General features: G+C 52.9%; 2 long non-coding RNA genes across 2 annotated transcripts in view; one reads left to right on the top strand and one right to left on the bottom strand.

The window, feature by feature from the left end:
* LOC142069081 (uncharacterized) overlaps nt 1-21532 on the bottom strand; it is a 289831-nt gene extending 268299 nt beyond the window's left edge. Inside the window, exons 1-2 of the long non-coding RNA XR_012664945.1 lie at nt 21402-21532; nt 13626-13691 (exon numbers count right to left, since the gene is read on the bottom strand). This is a non-coding gene — a long non-coding RNA (uncharacterized LOC142069081). The remainder of the gene's footprint in view (nt 1-13625; nt 13692-21401) is intronic.
* Nucleotides 1-22573, top strand: part of LOC142069082 (uncharacterized) — a 289489-nt gene that overhangs the window by 241143 nt on the left and 25773 nt on the right. The gene's annotated exons all lie outside the window — the stretch shown is intronic.

Here is a 22573-nt window from a genome sequence, read left to right as displayed (position 1 = left end):
ATTAGCCTCTTAAGTCTCTTTGGGAATCCAGCCCTAACCGTTCATCGGGACAAGTCCTCAGCTCCCTGCAGCTGTCCCGTTACCCAGGTTGCACGGTGCAGGTTTCCTCTCACCCATCAGACCTGGTTTTTTAAGGAAAGCTGAGATGCAGGAGATCAAGGTGGCGCTTCCAATGAACAAGTACCAGGTCACCCACCCCATGGGATTCAGCCTCGTATGGTCCTTGCTCCAGACCCCCTAACTCTGTGGTTCTCAAGCAGGGGTACAGGTATCCCTGGGTACACAGAGCTCTTCCGAGGAGTAGGTCAACTCATCTAGATATTGGCCTCGTTTTACAACGGGCTACATAAAAAGCACTAGCGAAGTCAGTGCAAACTAAAATTTCAGACAGACACTGACTTGTTTATACTGTTCTATACGCCACACACGGACATGTAAGTACAATACTTATTTCCAAAGGGTTTATTTTATAATTGTATGGTACAAATGAGAGTCAGCAATTTTTCAGCAATAGTGGCTGTGGCAACATTTGTATTTTTAGGTCTGATTTTCGAAGCAAGTCGTTTTTAAGTCAGGAGAAACTTGGGGTACGCAAGACAAATCAGACTCCTGAAAGGGGTGCAGTGGTCTGGAAAGGTTGAGAGCCACTTCCCTAACTCACCTCACAGCCTGGGACGTCTTCTCGACTGACGCTCCGCAGGGAAGTTAGAGATGAAGGAGAACACCAGAGCCCAGCTTCCCATTAGCGGGAGGGGGAGGAAAGACTCACCCATGGGCCTTTCCTTGTTACAGGGACCCACAGTGACACGGACTCTCTCTCACTCTGCAGCTTCTCAGGCTCTGCTGATGGGAACAGCTGCGGGTGGATAAAAGGCAGCCAGGTTCGGTCTGAGACGTGTGCTGCGGAGCTCAAATGGATCTGCCAGAAAGAAGCGGCCGTGATAGAAACAGTGCAACTGAGGATCCACATTTGTGTAGCTGTAATGTGAAGTACCCCCCTGTTCAGTCTCCTGGGTAGGGCCCTACCAAATTCACCCATCCAGTTTGGTAAATTTCATGGTCACGAGATTTTTAAAAGTCTTTCCCGGGCTGGAGGGGAGGGGCCCTCTGTCCCCCCTCTCCCTTCCCCCCCTTTCCTGGGCTGGGGGGGCCCTCTGTCCCCCCTCTCCCTTCCCCCCCTTTCCCAGGCTGGGGGGGGCCCTATGTCAACCCTCTCCCTTCCCCCGCTTTCTCGGGCTGGGTGGGGGGCCTGTGTCCCCCCTTCTCCCTTCCCCCCTTTAATGGGCTCGGGGGGGACCTGTGCCCCCCTCCCTTCCCCCCTTTCCCAGGCTGTGGAGGGCCCTGTGTCCCCCTTCCCCCCCTTTCCCAGGATGGGGGGGCCTCTGTCCCCCTTCCCCCATTTCCCGGGCTTCGGGGGGTCCCTCTGTCCCTCCTCTCCCTTCCCCCCCTTTCCCAGGCTGGGGGGGGGCCCTCTGTCAACCCTCTCCCTTCCCCGGCTTTCCTGGGCTGGGGGGTGGGCCCTCTGTCCCCCCTCTCCCTTCCCCCACTTTCCCGAGCTGGGGAGGGGCCCCGTGACCCCCTCTCCCTTTCCCAGCTTTCTCAGGCTGGTCGGGGGCCCTGTGTTCCCCCTTCTCCCTTCCCCCCCTTTAATGGGCTTGGGGGGGGCCTGAGTCCCCCCTCTCCCTTCCCCCCCTTTCCCAGGCTGTGGAGGGCCCTGTGTGCCCCTTCCCCCCCTTTCCCGGGATGGGGGGGCCCTGTTTCTCCCCCTCCCTTCCCCCCCTTTCCCGGGCTGGGGGGGGGCCTCTGTAAACCCTTTCCCTTTCCCCCCTTTCCCGGGCTGGGGGGGGCCTCTGTCCTCCATCTCCCTTCCCCCCCTTTCCCAGGCTGTGGAGGGCCCTGTGTGCCCCTTCCCACCCTTTCCTGGGATGGGGGGGCCCTCTGTCTCCCCTTTACCTGCCCCCCTTTCCCGGGCTGGGGGGGCCCTGTGTCCCCCCTCCCTTCCCCCCCTTTCCCGGGCTGGGGGGGCCTCTGTCCCCCCTTTCCCTCCCCCCCCTTTCCCGGGCATGGGGGGGCCCTCTGTCCCCTTCCCCCATTTACCGGGCTGGGGGGGCCCTGTGTCCCCCCTCTCCATTCCCCCCCTTTCCCTTGCTGGGGCGGTGCCCTCGGTCCCCCCTCTCCCTTCTCCCCTTTTCCCGGGCTGGGGAGGCCCTCTGTCCCCCTTTCCACCCTTTCCCTGGCTGGGGGGAGGCTCTGTGTGCCCCTTCCCCCTCTTTCGTGGGCTGGCGGGGCCCTCTGTCTCCCCTTTACCTGCCCCCCTTTCCCGGGCTGGGGGGGGGCTGTGTCCCCCCTCTCCCTTTCCCCCTTTCCCCAGATGGGGGGGTCCTGTGTACCCCTTGCCCCCCTTTCCCGGGCTGGGGGGGGGGCCCTGTGTACCCCTTCCCTCCCTTTCCCGGGCTGGGGGGGACCCTCTGTCCCCCTTCCCCCCTTTTCTGGGCTGGGGGGCCCTCTTTCCCCCTTCTCCCCTTTCCCGGGCTGGGCGGGGCTCTGTGTCCCCCCTCCCTTCCCCCCTTTCCCTGGCTGGGGGGCCCTCTGTCCCCCTTCCCCGCCTTCCCGGGCTGGGGGGGGCCCTGTGTCCCCCCTCTCCCTTCCTACCCTTTCCCAGGCTGGGGGATTTTCAGGGCTGTACACTGGGGGCCGGACTCAGGCGCCGGGGCACACGCTCCCCTCTGGAGCCCGGTTAAGGAGAGACGCCCTGGCAGTTGTGGGGAGCCGCAGTGGATCCTGAGCAGCCCCCTGCCCAGTGTCCCAGCCCCCCACCCAGGGCAGGTGGAGGGACCCAGGCTCCCCCCAGCTGCCAGCGCTGCTCTCCCTGACCCGGTTCCGGCCCAGCCATGGTAAGAGCCAGGCGGACAGCTGTGTGGAGCTGCGGCAGACCCTCTACCTGCCCTGGGTGTGGGGCCCGAACAGTCGCTGGCCCCTGTCCCGGCCCCCCAGGCACCGCCCAGGGCAGCTCACAGCTGCCCGTCTGCTCTTACCGTCAAAGCCCTGCACGGATACAAAATTTGTATCCGCATCCATGCTCGTATCTGCAGAAATGGTCCATGGATAAAAAGCGGATACCCGCGGATTTGCAGGGCTCTACTCACTTTTTCTCCACTGCACTTTGATCAAGTCCATTCATGTTAAATCAGGCTTCCCTTTAGGGTATTGTAACAGATGTCCCTCTCACCTTGGACCAGCCTGAACCTGACCCCATGTAAACACCATTGGATGGACATTTAGTAATGCGGGCAGTTGTAGCAACCATGCTACAAGCCTGAAGACCCTTGCTGTAGGTATTCCAATGGTTAGAGCCATGTGTCAGTCATGTCCATCGAACACTCAATGGACTGACCCAAAAATGACGCTCACAATCAGGGATCACAAATTTTAAGGCACCTTTATTCCCAATCTGGCTGAGACACAGCAAAAGATACAGGTTAGTTAGGATGCAGGGTACTTCAATTAAAGGGGTTACACTAAACAATATCAAACCGTGAATAACATGAGGGTATAACACAAGTAGTTCTAAGCCCTGTAGCCCCACATGTTCCGACTGATGACAGATATCTCTGGGTAACACCCAATATAATCCCCAGGAGGGTGAGAAATTAAGTTAATAAAAAGATCTATCTAGAATTTATTTAGCCATCCTGTAGCATTTCATAGCTATTACATTTCTATTAAATTATATTAAATTTCATAGGATGATTCAAACAAACCTGGAGAGAGGTAAAAATTTTCTATTCGATTTTATAGGAGTTCATAATGGGGAAGATGTTGACAAAGAAAAATTAAGGCAGAATATCAGGAAAAACTTGCTGATGGTGGGATACCAGCCTAAAGGATGAGGTGAAAGTCTTGGAACATTTAAAAATAAACCAGCCAAAATGTAAGCAAATGTACAATAGGGAACAATCCTGAAACAACAGTGAGATGGAGTAAATGAGAACTGCTGCATTAAGTCTTTTCCTTCTCGACCTTATCAGTTTATTTAAAGCTTCAGAATACACCCCATTCACAAGTGTGTTTGGGGAGTACATGGACTGCCCTGTATGTATGTCCTCAAGCAACTAAGGAGTACAAGTGAGATGCCTGGCAACTTGGCCAACACACTAGGAATTGAATCAGGAGCCTCTAGAGGTGGTTCTCGGGCTGCCAGCTGCTTGCAGCCCAATCAGCACATGGCTGCAGCCCATGTGACACCCTCAGGGCCATACAGGTAATATATCGTGTGGATGCAGCCCACCTAACACAGAGAGAGCTGCACATGTGGCCCACAATGGAAAATACTTTGAGAACTACCGTGAGCTAAAAGCATGAGCAACTACAGCTTGAGCTAACGAGCCAGATTTCTGTTACAGACTTCTCTCTTCTGATTGGGCACACAAGGGCGACTGCGATACAGGACACAGTCACCAGTGGGTTACACGAGTTACATGAGTAAAACAAAACAAACTCAAATTACAATCTGATCATTCATCCTTTTATTACTCTCATACATTTCTCTTAGACCCAGACAGACAAGAACTGATATGGAACTCTGTCCCCATTAATTCACATTAGGGTGAAGTAAACAAGTATGATAATGTGCATCACAGCAAAGGATGCACATTATGAAAAAGCAAGTTCTAAAATTAACAAAGCAGTACAGAGAAACATGGAACACTTTTCCATGGATACACAAAACCTCTCTTTTTTATCAAGAGATTAGCTTACAAAATGTCTGCTTATCAGCAACAGAGAACGAAACAGCTTCTTTATCTGTGGACTAGGTGATGCTGGAAAACAAAACAACAATGGAATTCTTTTTTTAGCACTTTAACTGTTCAATTCATGCCTAACCTAAAACTTGATGACTAGCAGAGTGATTTATCATATTGATTTATTCAATGCTTTTAGGAAAACCGCCAGTCTGAACACCAACCTCACTTCATCTGAGTTTCCCTTAAATTTACAACACATTGTAAGAAAAAGGAAGGTCATGGACTAATGGACAACTTCCTGTCCAAATAAAAGACTATGCTGTGGATCTAGTGCAGGAGGACCTGTGAACTGTTACATCCAGACGGTATTAAAATGTACTAGAAATATATCTTTTAAAAAAGCATAGAAAAACAGTAGCTTGATTTTCAAATAGTCTCATTCCCAGTCCAATCAAACAGTTTCCTGGAGGTACAGATGCTTTCATACTCTGATGCCATAACTTGGATCCCTCAAATGGATTTTGCTGTCAGCCTGAACAAAATTATGGAATAACTACTTTGTAATGAGCTGGCCATTCATGCATTTAGTGAAAGAAATTCTTCCTCTATGAATTGGCAATGGGGAAATAAGCTAGATGTTCACGCTATTGCTATGGGAGAAAATTGGCCGCTTCCCAAACTACTTTGCTTTCAAACTAGACCACTTTAGCAGTCACAATGCACCAGAGAAATGTGCTTGAATACAGTGTGAGAGACTGTCATGTCACTAACCATGCATTACTATTAAAAATGTAATACTTCTCTATGAATTATTTAAAATGTTAAAAAGCAAAACAGACTGTGGGCAGGGTGTACCAGGCCTTTGTGGCTCCCTTCTGGAGGCTCCTCTGCTCTGCTGCACTCAGCCTCCGGAGCAGTTCTCTGAGAGGAAAAGAGCAGCAAGTGTTAAACCTCCAGCCTTGCCTAAAGAGACATCCAGAGAGCAGCCATTTTAGGAACCATTGAGAGCTGGTCCTCCAGCAGCTAGAAAGGCTGGGGACCAGTTACAAACAATCAAAGCTCAGCAGGCCAAAATAAAAGGAGCTGCCTGGGTTTAGCAATATGGTTCCTGGCTGGAGCCAATGGAGCAAGGTGGGATGTTCCCTATGCCACAGCTAAAGGAAATGGGCTGGGCCGGGCTGGGCCAAGCCTGGATCTGTTTCTGGTCACCCATGAGAGTAGGAGTGTGGAAGGAACCCTGCTGAGTTAGTTCCACAAAGGGAGTTAAGTCGCAGGTGGGTAAGAAGCCATTTTTGTTATAGTTAATCCTGAAGGGCAAGGAACTCTTTCTATTGGAGTTTGTTGTACCCTAGAAGGGGTTGGACAGTGTGAGCCAGCTAGAAGCCTGAGGCCACAGAGGCCAACTGATAGCTTATAGGAGACTGAGGGAGCTTAAGAAAACAGCAACACTCAAAAAGGCCACCACACAGACATATGTCCATGTCTTTTTAATGGCAGTTTTCAGAAGTATTCTAGATATGCTTCATCAGTTGAGGTAATTGAGCTGGATTCTCTCCTGAAGCTGGAAGAAGGAGGAGGTACCAAGGAGATGGCTCAAGCTCTCTGAATCTCAAGGCCATCTGTAGCCCCAACAAGAGTTGGAGCCACTTCTAGGCAGCTCTTAGTTGCACCACTGATGCACCATCCTTAATGGACCCCATACCAGTGCAGGATTGCTTTGACATGGCCCTTTCTAATGAATCAGCAGGTGCAGGACCTGGATCCAACACATTTTCACTTACAGGCAATTCCCCTCCAACAGAGCCATTTTCCAGCCTCTTTGTAACTCCTGAGTGGTGAAAAGATGCCAGCCCTAAGTAGAGTTTGCAGCCCATTATGTTCAAATTGGATTATTCCAATTCTCTCTGTGTGCAGCTGCACTTGAAAACTGCTGCAAAACTCCAGTTGGTTTTGCTTCTGGAATCATAGACTATCAGGGTTGGAAGGGACCTCAGGAGGTCATCTAGTCCAACCCCCTGCTCAAAGCAGGACCAATCCCCAACTAAATCATCCCAGCCAGGGCTTTGTCAAGCCTGACCTTAAAAACCTCTCAGGAAGGAGATTCCACCACCTCCCTAGGTAACCCATTCCAGTGCTTCACCACGCTCCTAGTGAAAAAGGTTTTCCTAACATCCAACCTAAACCTCCCCCTCTGCAACTTGAGACCATTACTCCTTGTTCTGTCATCTGCTACCACTGAGAACAGTCTAGATCCATCCTCTTTGGAACCCCCTTTCAGGTAGTTTGAAAGTACCTGTCAAATCCCCCCTCATTCTTCTCTTCCACAGACTAAATAATCCCAGTTCCCTCAGCCTCGCCTCAAAAGTCATGTGCTCCAGCCCCGTAATCATTTTTGTTGTCCTCTGCTGGACTCTTTCCAATTTTTCCACATCCTTTTAGTGTGGGGCTCAAAACTGGACACAATACTCCAGATGAGGCCGCAACAATACCAAATAGAAGGGAATGATCACGTCCCTCAATCTGCTGGCAATGCTCCCACTTATACAGACCAAAATGCCGTTAGCCTTCCTGGCAACAAGGGCACACTGTTGACTCTTATCCAGCTTCTCATCCACTGTAACCCCTAGATCCTTTTCTGCAGAACTGCTGCCTAGCCACTTGGTTCCTAGTCTGTAGCAGTGCATGGGATTCTTCCGACCTAAGTGCAGGATTCTGCACTTGTCCTTGTTGATTCTCATCAGATTTCTTTTGGCCCAATCCTCTAATTTGTCTAGGTCCCTCTGTATCCTATCCCTACCCTCTAGAATATCTTTCATTCCTCCCAGTTTAGTGTCATCTGCAAACTTGCTGAGGGTACAACCATGCCATTCTCCAGATCATTAATGAAGATATTGAACAAAACCAGCCCCAGGATTGACCCTTGGGGCACTCCGCTTGATACCGGCTACCAGCTAGACATGGAGCCATTGATCACTACCCATTGAGCCAAACGGTCTAGCCAGCTTTCTATCCACCTTACAGTCCATTCATCCAACCCATACTTCTTTAACTTGCTGGCAAGAATACTGGGAAGACCGTATCAAAAACTCAGGATATGCTTCTAGGGGCACAAAGCTCTAAAGATATAGAGCAGGTTGCACAGAGGAGTCAAGAGGCCAGTGAAGAAGCTTGGCAACATGTGACCTCCAGAAGAGGTAAGCGGAATGTCCGGGTTCCAGTAACACAGACACAGGTAACTAACTACTTTCATGTTCTCTCCACAGGTACCGTTGCGGAGAGTGGACCAGATGATATGTCTGGGGCGACAAAGCAGAAGGAGACTCCGCTGGTTGGAAGGCATGAGATGCGATGTCCTGAGGTTGGGGGTTCCACAACCACCACTCCCAAGAGGAGAAGGCGGGTGGTGGTGGTCGGGGACTCTCTCCTCCGGGGTACTGAGTCATCTATCTGCCGCCCTGACCGGGAAAACCGAGAAGTCTGCTGCTTGCCAGGGGCTAGGATTCGCAATGTGACGGAGAGACTGCCGAGACTCATCAAGCCCTCGGATCGCTACCCCTTCCTGCTTCTCCACGTGGGCACCAATGATACTGCCAAGAATGACCTTGAGCGGATCACTGCGGACTACGTGGCTCTGGGAAGAAGGATAAAGGAGTTGGAGGTGCAAGTGGTGTTCTCGTCCATCCTTCCCGTGGAAGGAAAAGGCCTGGGTAGGGACCGTCGAATCGTCGAAGTCAACGAATGGCTATGCAGGTGGTGTCGGAGAGAAGGCTTTGGATTCTTTGACCATGGGATGGTGTTCCATGAAGGAGGAGTGCTGGGCAGAGACGGGCTCCATCTTACGAAGAGAGGGAAGAGCATCTTTGCCAGCAGGCTGGCTAACCTAGTGAGGAGGGCTTTAAACTAGGTTCACCGGGGGCAGGAGACCAAAGCCCTGAGGTAAGTGGGAAAGCGGGATACCGGGAGGAAGCACAGGCAGGAATGTCTGTGAGGGGAGGGCTCCTGCCTCATACTGGGAATGAGGGGCGATCAGCAGGTTATCTCAAGTGCTTATATACGAATGCACAAAGCCTTGGAAACAAGCAGGGAGAACTGGAGGTCCTGGTGATGTCAAGGAACTATGACGTGATTGGAATAACAGAGACTTGGTGGGATAACTCACATGACTGGAGTACTGTCATGGATGGTTATAAACTGTTCAGGAAGGACAGGCAGGGCAGAAAAGGTGGGGGAGTAGCACTGTATGTAAGGGAGCAGTATGACTGCTCAGAGCTCCGGTACAAAACTGTAGAAAAACCTGAGTGTCTCTGGATTAAGTTTAGAAGTGTGTGCAACAAGAGTGATGTAGTGGTGGGAGTCTGCTATAGACCACCGGACCAGGGGGATGAGGTGGATGAGGCTTTCTTCTGGCAGCTCACGGAAGCTACTAGATCGCATGCCCTGATTCTCATGGGTGACTTTAATTTTCCTGATATCTGCTGGGAGAGCAATACAGCGGTGCATAGACAATCCAGGAAGTTTTTGGAAAGCGTAGGGGACAATTTCCTGGCGCAAGTGCTAGAGGAACCAACTAGGGGGGGCGCTTTTCTTGACCTGCTGCTCACAAACCGGGTAGAATTAGTGGGGGAAGCAAAAGTGGATGGGAATCTGGGAGGCAGTGACCATGAGTTGGTTGAGTTCAGGATCCTGATGCAGGGAAGAAAGGTAAGCAGCAGGATGCGGACCCTGGACTTCAGGAAAGCAGACTTCGACTCCCTCAGGGAACGGATGGCCAGGATCCCCTGGGGGACTAACATGAAGGGGAAAGGAGTCCAGGAGAGCTGGCTATATTTCAAGGAATCCCTGTTGAGGTTACAGGGACAAACCATCCCGATGAGTCGAAAGAATAGTAAATATGGCAGGCGACCAGCTTGGCTTAATGGTGAAATCCTAGCGGATCTTGAACATAAAAAAGAAGCTTACAAGAAGTGGAAGGTTGGACATATGACCAGGGAAGAGTATAAAAATATTGCTCGGGCATGTAGGAATGATATCAGGAGGGCCAAATCGCACGTGGAGCTGCAGGTAGCAAGAGATGTCAAGAGTAACAAGAAGGGTTTCTTCAGGTATGTTGGCAACAAGAAGAAAGCCAAGGAAAGTGTGGGCCCCTTACTGAATGAGGGAGGCAACCAAGTGACAGAGGATATGGAAAAAGCTAATGTACTCAATGCTTTTTTTGCCTCTGTCTTCACTAACAAGGTCAGCTCCCAGACTGCTGCGCTGGGCATCACAAAATGGGGAAGAGATGGCCAGCCCTCTGTGGAGATAGAGGTGGTTAGGGACTATTTAGAAAAGCTGGACGTGCACAAGTCCATGGGGCCGGACGAGTTGCATCCGAGAGTGCTGAAGGAATTGGCGGCTGTGATTGCAGAGCCATTGGCCATTATCTTTGAAAACTCGTGGCGAACGGGGGAAGTCCCGGATGACTGGAAAAAGGCTAATGTAGTGCCAATCTTTAAAAAAGGGAAGAAGGAGGATCCTGGGAACTACAGGCCAGTCAGTCTCACCTCAGTCCCTGGAAAAATCATGGAGCAGGTCCTCAAAGAATCAATCCTGAAGCACTTGTATGAGAGGAAAGTGATCAGGAACAGCCAGCATGGATTCACCAAGGGAAGGTCATGCCTGACTAATCTAATCGCCTTTTATGATGAGATTACTGGTTCTGTGGATGAAGGGAAAGCAGTGGATGTATTGTTTCTTGACTTTAGCAAAGCTTTTGACACGGTCTCCCACAGTATTCTTGTCAGCAAGTTAAGGAAGTATGGGCTGGATGAATGCACTATAAGGTGGGTAGAAAGCTGGCTAGATTGTCGGGCTCAGCCAGGTAGTGATCAATGGCTCCATGTCTAGTTGGCAGCCGGTGTCAAGTGGAGTGCCCCAGGGGTCGGTCCTCGGGCCGGTTTTGTTCAATATCTTCATAAATGATCTGGAGGATGGTGTGGATTGCACTCTCAGCAAATTTGCGGATGATACTAAACTGGGAGGAGTGGTAGATTCGCTGGAGGGGAGGGATAGGATACAGAAGGACCTAGACAAATTGGAGGATTGGGCCAAAAGAAATCTGATGAGGTTCAATAAGGACAAGTGCAGAGTCCTGCACTTAGGATGGAAGAATCCCATGCACCGCTACAGACTAGGGGCCGAATGGCTAGGCAGCAGTTCTGCGGAAAAGGACCTAGGGGTGACAGTGGATGAGAAGCTGGATATGAGTCAGCAGTGTGCCCTTGTTGCCAAGAAGGCCAAAGGCATTTTGGGATGTATAAGTAGGGGCATAGCGAGCAGATCGAAGGACGTGATCGTTCCCCTCTATTCGACATTGGTGAGGCCTCATCTGGAGTACTGTGTCCAGTTTTGGGCCCCACACTTCAAGAAGGATGTGGATAAATTGGAGAGAGTCCAGCGAAGGGCAACAAAAACGATTAGGGGTCTGGAACACATGAGTTATGAGGAGAGGCTGAGGGAGCTGGGATTGTTTAGCCTGCAGAAGAGAAGAATGAGGGGGGATTTGATAGCTGCTTTCAACTACCTGAAAGGGGGTTCATCTGATGAAGTGAGCTGTAGCTCACGAAAGCTCATGCTCAAATAAATTGGTTAGTCTCTAAGGTGCCACAAGAACTCCTTTTCTTTTTGCGAATACAGACTAACACGGCTGTTCCTCTGAAACCGTGCATTCCAATGTAATTCCTTGAGGTTTGATGGTGTGAGCTTATAAAAGCTGAACAGGGACAGACCCAGGCTGTTTCCCAATGGGAAACCTCAAGGGAAACTCAGTGTTGAAACAAATAAGACGGATGACACCCCCGACTAAGGCAGAACTGAACCCAGAGACTCAACCTGGCCACTGGGGGCGCTGTACCTCTGCTGGTGTCAGGATTCAGCTGGGAGTTAAAAGCAAGGTCCCATTATGGTCGTTACAAATCCTATGGCTCTTCTTTAATGGGGGAGATCTGAGTCGGTTCAAATGACAGTTCGGGGGACTACAATTTGCCTCCCTCAAATGCCCTGTGAAATTCCAATAGGTGAGTGGATTCTGCTTCAACCATTCCCCTAAGACATCGTCTGCCCGTGTTGTGTGCTGCTGAACAGTTGTGGAGTTTCACTCCAGAGGTGGCTGCATGTCAGTAGTGGGGGGAAAGGATTCCCATAAGTACGGCGTGGTTGGTAAAGCACTTTGGGATCCAACCTCTAGAGCAGTTGTATTCTTTATTACACTATTGTCATGATTGTCTGTGCTCCAGCAATGGGAATTCCTCTTCCCACTAGAGGTCACTGCTGCTCCTCTGCACAAGCGGCTGAGAATTACTTATTGTGCTTCGCCTGCACACTCCCTGGGGAAAGGATTGTCTTTCTGTGATGTGTTTTTTATGGCATCTGGCACAATGGGGCCTCCATCCCTGAGGCAGGACTGCAGTGGAAAGAAATAGGGTAGAGCTGAGAGGTTCCTGTCCTGGATCGGGTTAGAGGTTGGTCTAGGGATGCTGCGCACAGATAGTAAGACAATCTCTGCCACAAAGAGCTCCCAGCCTGAACATCTGATGTGAAACGGGTGGAGAGAAAGAGGAGGACGGCAACAAGGAAAGAGAGAGACCAGCTGGGTAATTCCTGTTCCTAGACTAACTTCCACTGGTGGAAGATACAAACTCGGAGCTCCACAGAGCTCATCTTCAGGGCTGGGGGAGGACATCAGAGGAAACCCGAAGCAGAGCTCTGTGGCGCTCCAGAGTTTGTACCTTTCACCACCAGAAGTTGGTCCAAGAAAAGCTATCAGCTCCCCGCCTTGTCTCTCTCACATTCTGGGACCAGCCCAGCCACAACACCCCTGCCCCCGAGAAGGGAGAGGAACCCGGCCATCGGGGTACAGACAAAGGCAGCCACAACCTGGGTCTTGCACCCACCACCTGGGAGAGATGAAGTGAAAGAAGACAGGGGCGCTGGGGGTGTACAGCGCATCACAACGGCACCCAGAGCATTCAAGCAGATTTAAAGGTGTCTTTCCCCCCGCCCCCCCCAACTTAAACATCACCCTGGCGGCGGAACATTGTTCTCCCGCTGGAGTTACGAGCCGAGCGAGCCCCCCCGCCCCAGCCCAGCCAATGCAGGGTCAGACACCATCTCCCCTTCACCCAGAGAGCTCCCCGGCCACACGGCCTGTTCGCGGCTCCTGCTCTCATCCCCCGAGGGGCTGAGCTTCTCTCGCAAAGGCTCCTGCAAAGACCCCGGCTACCCTGTCCCCCAGGAGCCTGCCCCCCCCAGCTGCCGTAAGACCCCCCCCAGCCATGAGCATGGGACCCCAGAGGTTGGAGGGACCGGGGCAGGAGGCCAAGCGATGCGCGCCGCGCTCTGGGCCAGGCTCCTCGGGAAGGGAGAAGTGACGTCTGCACACGGGGTTGATTTGTCCCCCGAAGGGAGGATTTGCCAGAGAACAGGAGCCCTTTCTGAAAGGCAGGACATCTCGCCGACTTGGGAGCAATTCTGTGTGTTTTACTGGGTTTTCTGGCACGTCTAAAAGCTACTGTTCATTTCCTGGACCCCCCCCCCCAAGTCTCTCCTTTACCCAACACCTCATTTTGGGGGAAACGAAAATATTCAAGCTCAATTTGTGGCCGAAGAATGGACACACAATTCAACAGCGGCTGCTGTACAAATCGTATGTCATTCACAGACATTGAGACGCCCTGCTGCCTGCCTGTGGGGGCTGTAACAATAATCACAGGGCTGCGATGACACTGGGATCTTCAGAATAACCCCCCGTCTCCACCCTAACCCCAGTCCCTCCATTGCAGAGCGGGGGGGGGTGGGAGTCAGGTTCCCAGGGCACTGCTCTGGAGGAAGATCACAGCTTACCTCCTCCAGGGACTCCATGGCTGCAGCAGCCTTTGCAAGGCAGGTCCCTGCTCCATCTCCCCCTCTCTGTGTGTAACCCTTCTGCCAGGCCAAGTTGATAGCAGCAAGGGCCGGGTTCAGTACACCGGGGTTCCCTCTCACTAAAGCAAATGCAAAACTGGCTCGAGCCCCCACCCAGTGACCTGGGAAAATCTTACACACCCCCTGGGCGCCTCAAGGAGGCAATACTTCCCCTCTCGCAAGCACAGAGTCTTGGTGTAGTAGAGAATCTTTAATAACATGAGGCAAACAACATCAGCATTAAATTGGGGAAACACCACGACTAGTGTTCATTAACCAAACCATGAATGCCGACCCACCCCAGAAAAATTGGGCCACATCCTTTCCCTCAGGCTCTTGAGTCCCAGAACCCAAACGTCTCTTGAGTCCAGCAATCCACAAATCACCCAAAGTCCAAAAAAAGTCCAGCCCCGGAGTTCAAAAGTTCATCTGCAGAGTGTTACTCCCCAGTCTGGCTAAAATGTGCCTGGGTGTGGGGGGGGAAAGAGGTAAGGGGCACCTTACGTGTCCTGAAGCTGACTGCCTTACAGGGCTCTGCTCCGCTCCACCACGACCAGCTCCGCTCTGCACAGCTCGCCGTCTCACGCCCGGCTCCGCTCAGCTCGCCGTCTCACGAACACGCCGCCGTCTCACGCCCGGCTCCGCTCAGCTCGCCGTCTCACGAACACGCCGCCGTCTCACGCCCGGCTCCGCTCAGCTCGCCGTCTCACGAACAAGCCGCCGTCTCACGGCCGGCTCCGCTCAGCTCGCCGTCTCACGAACACGCCGCCGTCTCACGCCCGGCTCCGCTCAGCTCGCCGTCTCACGAACAAGCCGCCGTCTCACGCCCGGCTCCGCTCAGCTCGCCGTCTCACGAACACGCCGCCGTCTCACGCCCGGCTCCGCTCAGCTCGCCGTCTCACGAACACGCCGCCGTCTCACGCCCGGCTCCGCTCAGCTCGCCGTCTCACGAACACGCCGCCGTCTCACGCCCGGCTCCGCTCAGCTCGCCGTCTCACGAACACGCCGCCGTCTCACGCCCGGCTCCGCTCAGCTCGCCGTCTCACGAACACGCCGCCGTCTCACGCCCGGCTCCGCTCAGCTCGCCGTCTCACGAACACGCCGCCGTCTCACGGCCGGCTCCGCTCAGCTCGCCGTCTCACGAACAAGCCGCCGTCTCACGCCCGGCTCCGCTCAGCTCGCCGTCTCACGAACACGCCGCCGTCTCACGCCCGGCTCCGCTCAGCTCGCCGTCTCACGAACAAGCCGCCGTCTCACGCCCGGCTCCGCTCAGCTCGCCGTCTCACGAACACGCCGCCGTCTCACGCCCGGCTCCGCTCAGCTCGCCGTCTCACGAACACGCCGCCGTCTCACGCCCGGCTCCGCTCAGCTCGCCGTCTCACGAACACGCCGCCGTCTCACGCCCGGCTCCGCTCAGCTCGCCGTCTCACGAACACGCCGCCGTCTCACGCCCGGCTCCGCTCAGCTCGCCGTCTCACGAACACGCCGCCGTCTCACGCCCGGCTCCGCTCAGCTCGCCGTCTCACGAACACGCCGCCGTCTCACGCCCGGCTCCGCTCAGCTCGCCGTCTCACGAACACGCCGCCGTCTCACGCCCGGCTCCGCTCAGCTCGCCGTCTCACGAACACGCCGCCGTCTCACGCCCGGCTCCGCTCAGCTCGCCGTCTCACGAACACGCCGCCGTCTCACGCCCGGCTCCGCTCAGCTCGCCGTCTCACGAACACGCCGCCGTCTCACGCCCGGCTCCGCTCAGCTCGCCGTCTCACGAACACGCCGCCGTCTCACGCCCGGCTCCGCTCAGCTCGCCGTCTCACGAACACGCCGCCGTCTCACGCCCGGCTCCGCTCAGCTCGCCGTCTCACGAACACGCCGCCGTCTCACGCCCGGCTCCGCTCAGCTCGCCGTCTCACGAACACGCCGCCGTCTCACGCCCGGCTCCGCTCAGCTCGCCGTCTCACGAACACGCCGCCGTCTCACGCCCGGCTCCGCTCAGCTCGCCGTCTCACGAACACGCCGCCGTCTCACGCCCGGCTCCGCTCAGCTCGCCGTCTCACGAACACGCCGCCGTCTCACGCCCGGCTCCGCTCAGCTCGCCGTCTCACGAACACGCCGCCGTCTCACGCCCGGCTCCGCTCAGCTCGCCGTCTCACGAACACGCCGCCGTCTCACGCCCGGCTCCGCTCACCCCACCGTCTCACAAATAGCTCCGCTGCACACCAGATCGTCCGGCTCCCCACTACTTGACACAGTGCTCAGTGATTTCAGCTCTCAGTGATTTCAGCTCATAGGAGTGGGAGCCTTAGTGCTGGTGCACCATAAGGCTGAAGTGAATTCAGCACAGTACCTGTAACAAAACTCTTAATAGACCCAAAATTAGCTCTGACATTCCACAGTGGAGAGAGACAGAGGTGCAATAGGTGCTTCAGGCCCTCACAAAGGGGCCTACACCACCAGGCACTAATACCTGTCTCAAGTCTCTCTCAATTCACAGAGTTTTGGAACCCAAGTCCCTTGCCTAGTGAGTGCTACTCAGTTGATGGTGAGTCCTCCATCATAACAAAAAGGCCAAGTACAGTTCCAAGCACAGTTCCCATAATCAGGGTAATAACAATTTATTCTTCCCGCCCCAATAACAGAGACACTGGGGATCCCACAGCAGCCAAAGTGACCATTTGGGCAGTTATGGCCTATTGCTAGGCGGGGTGGATGTGCCTATGCAAATGAGATCAGCCCCTGAAGTTCTTTTCCACAACTTGCCACACCTCACCACCAGATGTCAGGGTGGATCCCACCCTGTCTCTGCTTACATCCTCCCCCCAGCCGAGAATTTGGCGTCCCGACAAATCATACTCCCTTTATACCAACTCATTGGTTTCCTCCAAAGGGCCTCAGAAAGCCCACTTTGGCTTCCACAATCCTGTGTGCTAAATGTATTGGCTCCTCACTAGTCACCCCAGGTGCATCATAAGTTAACCGTTTTACTGGTCTTATCACCCTGTCTCGTCTATTGAGAATCTCTGTTGCCGAGGCAAGGGGAACATCCTCTTGATTGACGGATGGAGAGGCTTCCTTTGAGGGTCTCTTGGCTACTGGCGTAGGCCCCTGCACTCCTAGTTCTAACGCGGGAGGGTCCAAGGTGCCCAGGACATCCTCTACCTGTGTGTCTCCACATGGGGGTCTCATCAGCGGCACAGGGGTGTCAGAAAGGGGCCTAAATAATTCCGCCATAGGGTTTAGGGTGGAAAAGGGAGAACTCTCATTTGGTTCAGCTGGTCGAGACTGAAATCTTGTCTCCATCCCAGGATACACCAGGGTTGTGTCTTCCTCCTCAGACTCACTCTCAGATGTGCAGAATAGGGGTAAGTTAGCTGCAGGGGGCTCACTGTCTGTGTTGGATGGCAGCTTTGGTCTAGCACTTCTGTTCTGCCCGGCTGCCCTGTCATGGCCCATCTCATAAGGGGTGCTTACCAATTCCCCCACAGGGAGCAAAAGGTTTCTATGCACCGTCTTTATTTGCCCTGGACTGTCTTCAGGTTTGATCTTGTAGACCGGCAGATCTCCCAGCTTTTCCATCACCAGGTATGGTATTGCCTTCCATCTGTCAGCTATCTTGTGTTTGCCAGCAATACCCAAATTTCGCAGCAGGACTCTGTCCCCCGGCTGGAGCTCCTGCGATCGCACTCTAGCATCATATCGATGTTTGTTGCGGTCTGCGTTCTTCCGAGCCGCAGCGGTAGCTAAGCGATAAGCATCCCGCAGCCTTTCTCTTAGTCGGGATACGTATTGCTGATGAGTTTCATAGCTATCTCCATCCTCTGATACACCAAAGCACAAGTCTATGGGTAATCTTGGTTCTCGCCCAAACATCAAGAGATATGGGGTGACTCCCGTAGCATCGTTCTTTGTGGCATTGTAGGCATGCACCAGAAATGCGACATGCTGGCTCCAGGTTGCCTTCTGCTCTGGTCGCAAAGTTCCCAACATATCTAATAGGGTTCGGTTGAACCTCTCTGGCTGGGGATCACCTTGGGGGTGATAAGGCGTTGTCCTAGACTTTTTAATTCCTGCTATCTTCAGCACCTCCTTCAGAAGGTGACTCTCAAAATCCCGCCCCTGATCAGAGTGTATCCGAGCCGGGAATCCATAGACTGAGAAATATTTGTCCCACAATACTCGAGCGACGGTGGTGGCCCTCTGATCACGTGTGGGATATGCCTGTGCATACCGTGTAAAATGGTCAGTCACTACTAGAATGTTCCCAACATTCCTCTTGTCTACCTCTACAGACAAGAAATCAATGCATACCAATTCCAAAGGTTTGTTGCTGGTGATGTTCTTGAGATATGCAGCCCTCGTGGGCAGAGTTTTCCTTTGAACACATCGAGCACAAGTCTCACATTTCCTGCGAACATCTTCAGCCATTCGGGGCCAATAGAACCTACTACGAATAAGTTCCAGGGTCCTCTCCATCCCTAAATGCCCAAAGTCATCATGCAGGGCCCTCATGGCCAGGGCTCTGTACTTTTTTGGCAGTACTAGTTGTGCTCGTTGCTTTTGTAAAGAGTCGGTGGTCATTCGGTGTAGCACTCCCTGAATCAGTTTTAATTTGGTCCATTCTCTCAATAGTAGTTTACCCTCCGGGTTAGGTGGGACAACCGCAGCTGGGCTTCGCCCCTCCCTTTTGGCAAGTAGTGTATCACGAATGTCAATATCTTGCCGCTGGGCTTCTTGCCAGTCAGCCGCATTGAGCATGGGCAAAGGAGATTGGTCCAATGCAATATAGTTCACTGAGGCAGAAGGCATGCATTCAGGGGGCAGGCCCAAAGCTTCTGCAATACATCCCTGAAGGCTCTCACAGGCCTCTGGCTCTCGACGACTCACACTGCAAATAGCTCTCACTCCATCTGTGGGTATCACAGCAACTTCTGGAGCCTGCGGACGCCTGGACAATGCATCTGCATCTACATTGCTTCTCCCGGATCGGTACTGAATGCTAAACTCATAGCTAGCCAAGGCGGCCACCCATCTCTGCCCTGTAGCATCCAGCTTAGCACTTGTTAACACATAAGTCAGTGGATTGTTGTCTGTCCACACCTGGAACTGAGCACCATACAAGTAGTCTCCAAATTTCTCAGTGATGGCCCATTTCAAGGCCAAGAATTCCAGCTTGTGGGTGGGATAGCGAGTTTCACTATCAGACAATCCTCGGCTGGCAAAGGCTACAGGTTTATGTTTGCCTTCCACTTCCTGGTACAGGACTGCTCCCAGACCCTCCAAACTGGCATCAGTATGCAGGATAAATGGTTTGCTTGGGTCAGCAAAAACTAGGACTGGAGCATGAGTTAGGCAAGTAATGATTTCTCGAAAAGCCCTTTCACATCTCTCATCCCACCGTGGCCCAAATGGTGCAAAGGGGCCATAGTTTCTCTGCACAGGAGGCTTTGGGAACCTCCCCTTATTCCTGGTCTTAGATTTGTTCTTGCTGGACTGATGTCCCCTGGTAAGATCATTCAGAGGCTTTACAATCGTAGCATAGTTTTTCACAAACCTGCGGTAGTAGCCACTAAATCCAAGAAAGGTCTTGAGTTCTCTGTAGTTACTTGGACGTGGCCATGTAGTGAGTGCTTCTATTTTATCAGGACCAGTACTCACACCCTCTTGGGATACGATGTGACCCACATACTTCACTGAGGTTCTGCAGAACTGGCATTTGTCAATTGAAAGCTTCAGACCATAATCCTCCAACCTATCAAGCACTTTAAGAAGTCTTTCTTCATGCTCCTCTAAGGTTCTTCCAAACACAATAAGGTCATCCAAATAAACTAACACTTGCAGTAAATTCATGTCTCCCACAACTCTCTCCATGAGACGTTGAAAGGTGGCAGGTGCTCCAGAAATCCCTTGGGGCATGCGTTCGAACTGATAAAACCCTAATGGGCAGATGAAGGCGGTCTTCTCCTTATCTTCTTCTCCCAGAGGGATCTGGTAGTACCCACTTCGAAGATCCAACACAGAGAACCACTGGCTTCCCAGCAAACAGTCTAAGGCATCTTGCACTCGAGGCATAGTGTACTGGTCGACCACAGTACGGCTGTTTAGGGTGCGGTAGTCAATACACATCCGGATTTTCCCATTCTTTTTACGGACTACCACAATGGGCGAGGCGTATGGGCTGCGGGACTCTGTAATGATGCCATTCGCAGCCAGCTCCTGAAGATGATGTCGCACGTCTTCCATCTCAGAGAGAGCAATCTTCCTAGATCTCTCCCTAAAAGGTCGAGAGTCATGTAGTCTGATATTGTGTTCTACTCCTTTTGCACATCCCACATCCCACTCATGCAGTGAGAACACCTTGGATCTTTCACAAAGTTTCTTCCTCAGGCGATCTTTCCACTCCTCGGACACAGGTGAATCTCCAAAGTCAAACTTTGCTGGGTCTATCGTTGGAACTTGCGTTTCACACTGGGGGGTTACAATTGACTCGGGCTCAAAGAGGTCTGCTATTTTTTGTCCTCGCCTCACAAAAATATCACGACTTGTTCCATTAGCAATCAGTATAGTCACCTCTTCCTGGGCTTCAGCAGGTAGGGTTATGACTCCACTAAGAACCAGCACTCCTTCAGGGAGCCCTCCCTCAGTCGGCTGCTCTACCACTGCTAATGTTCTCTTATTGCCTTTCAGGCAGGTACTCATGACAATCACCTCCTTTTCTGTCATTGCAGGCACCACTAAGGGGACCGGGCCTGCGTACCTCAGTGCTCCCACCGGCAAATCAGGCATCACTCTTTTTGCGTCCTCAATTTTTCTGTAGGCTGCGGCACAATGTGTGTGTATCACTAAGGTATTCAGGTATTGGTCCCCTGCTCGCTGTCTGCAGTAATCTGCAAGTACCTTAAAGAGGCTGGAGTTGGTCCCTATCAGCACGGACACATCAGAGACACCTTTAGGGTCAGGGCATATTAAAGCTGCAGTGTCCACCTCCTGTCTTACCCCAGCGATCTCTTCTGGGAATTCCAGGTGTACAATGACATACCCCTGATACGGGTATTCATCCATGCTGAGACCACACAGGCCAAGCCCTGTCAAGGGCTGTATAGGCAGATGCATAAGCATCTGCTGGTAGAAAGACTGGAATATGATAGTCACTTGGGATCCCGTGTCAAGCACTGCTCTACATTCTGTCCCTTCAACCTTTACAGTGACCTCAGCTCGAGGTCCTATCAATCCTGGTGGGATTCGGGTGGCATGGTTCTTCGCAGAGGAGCCTCCAAACCCTGCAGGCCTAGGCGGCTCCCTTCCCAGGCCCTGGGGCCGTTTCCCGACTTTCCCCAGGTGGTCCTCAGCTTTTGGTATACTAGCGGGGGATTCTCTGCATTCTGACACCTGGCAGCAATGTGCCCATCCTGGCCACACCGGTAGCAGAAGAAGGATTGCCCTTTCCCGTGTCGCCGGGGTGGGGCAGAGGTTCTAAATGTAGTCTTCTGGACCGTGGTAACAGGGGGTTCCTTGTACGCTGAAGTCTTTGCTGAATCGATAGTATTCTCTAGTTCAGCCACTTTCTGTGTCAGAACCTGAACTCGTTGGGTAAGTTCCTCTTGAGGATTCACCATCAGCGCCTTGGGCGCTCGTATGGATGCAGCCCCTGAAGTTCTTTTCCACAACTTGCCACACCTCACCACCAGATGTCAGGGTGGATCCCACCCTGTCTCTGCTTACATGTGCATTAGCTGAAGGGGGGAACCCCAACTCCCCCCTTCACACACATCATGTCTTCCCCCATGGCTCGTGCAAGGGAAAGCGCCCGAAAAAGCCAGCCGCCAGGAGAATGAAACTACACAGCACGGGGGAGATCATACGCCTTATTAGCATATTGCTTCTGATTGGACAAGGGGCAGGAGCGCCGCAGGGGGAAGAGGGACCACTTGCTCTGGCCCAGGGACCCAGGAAACCCTCGTCCGCCTCTACTCGTCTCGCTATTGGCCTAGTTTTACCAGGGGCTGCCTAAAAGCACTGGTGACCTCAGTGCAAACCAACATTCCAGACAGTGACGTCTTCATCTTGCTCTATGGAGTGTACACCGACATGTACATTTCCAGCTGATTTCTTTTATAATTATATGGTAACAAGGAGAGAGTCAGCAATTTTTCCATAATAGTGGCTGTGTGACACTTTTGTATTTTTATGTCCGGCTTTGTAAGCGAATGGTTTTTAAGTGAGGTGTAACTTGGGGTCTGTAAATCAGACTCCTGAAAGGGGTACAGTAGTATGGAAAAGTTGAGAGCCACTGCAATCCTTGGGCGAGCAGGGGCAGAGACTGGTGGGACGGGGGGAGAAGGGGCAAAGCAGGGCCTCTCTGCCCGGGGACAGACTGGGGGAGGGTTGGAACTGTGACAGAGTGGGAATTTTTTGTACTATTTTGTATGAATACTATGTGCCTCAGTTTCCCCTATGTGCTGCATGGTTAAGTAGGTGGTGGGAAAAGGTTGTTTATCCTTTGTAGAGACCCAGAGATACAGACGTGGCCGACGCCTAGATTCCTGGACCCTGGGGCCCCATGCCCATGGAGACGCCCAGAAGACAATGGCCACTCCAATTGCCCAGACATTTGGCACCCAGCAACTAATGACCATGGATGGCCCACCCTCTGCAGAAAGCCAGTGGGATGGGACCAGCTGGAGAACAAAGGGCTGAGGAGGAAGGCCAGGGGACAAGGTTTGCCCAGGAACAAAAAGAAAGGGCTGAAGAGGAGCCACGTTGGGGGTTGTTCAGTGTGGGGCCGCTGGAATCGGGGACGCTCTCCTGAACTGGGACAACAAAGGGGTCAAAGGGCTCTCGGTTGACGCGGATGGACCATGCCGGAACTCTCAGTTCTAACCAAGGACTCTCTA

This window comes from Caretta caretta, chromosome 14 (assembly GCF_965140235.1).
Source record: "Caretta caretta isolate rCarCar2 chromosome 14, rCarCar1.hap1, whole genome shotgun sequence".
Lineage (NCBI taxonomy): Eukaryota > Metazoa > Chordata > Testudines > Cheloniidae > Caretta > Caretta caretta.
This window is presented reverse-complemented; position numbering and strand designations above follow the sequence as displayed.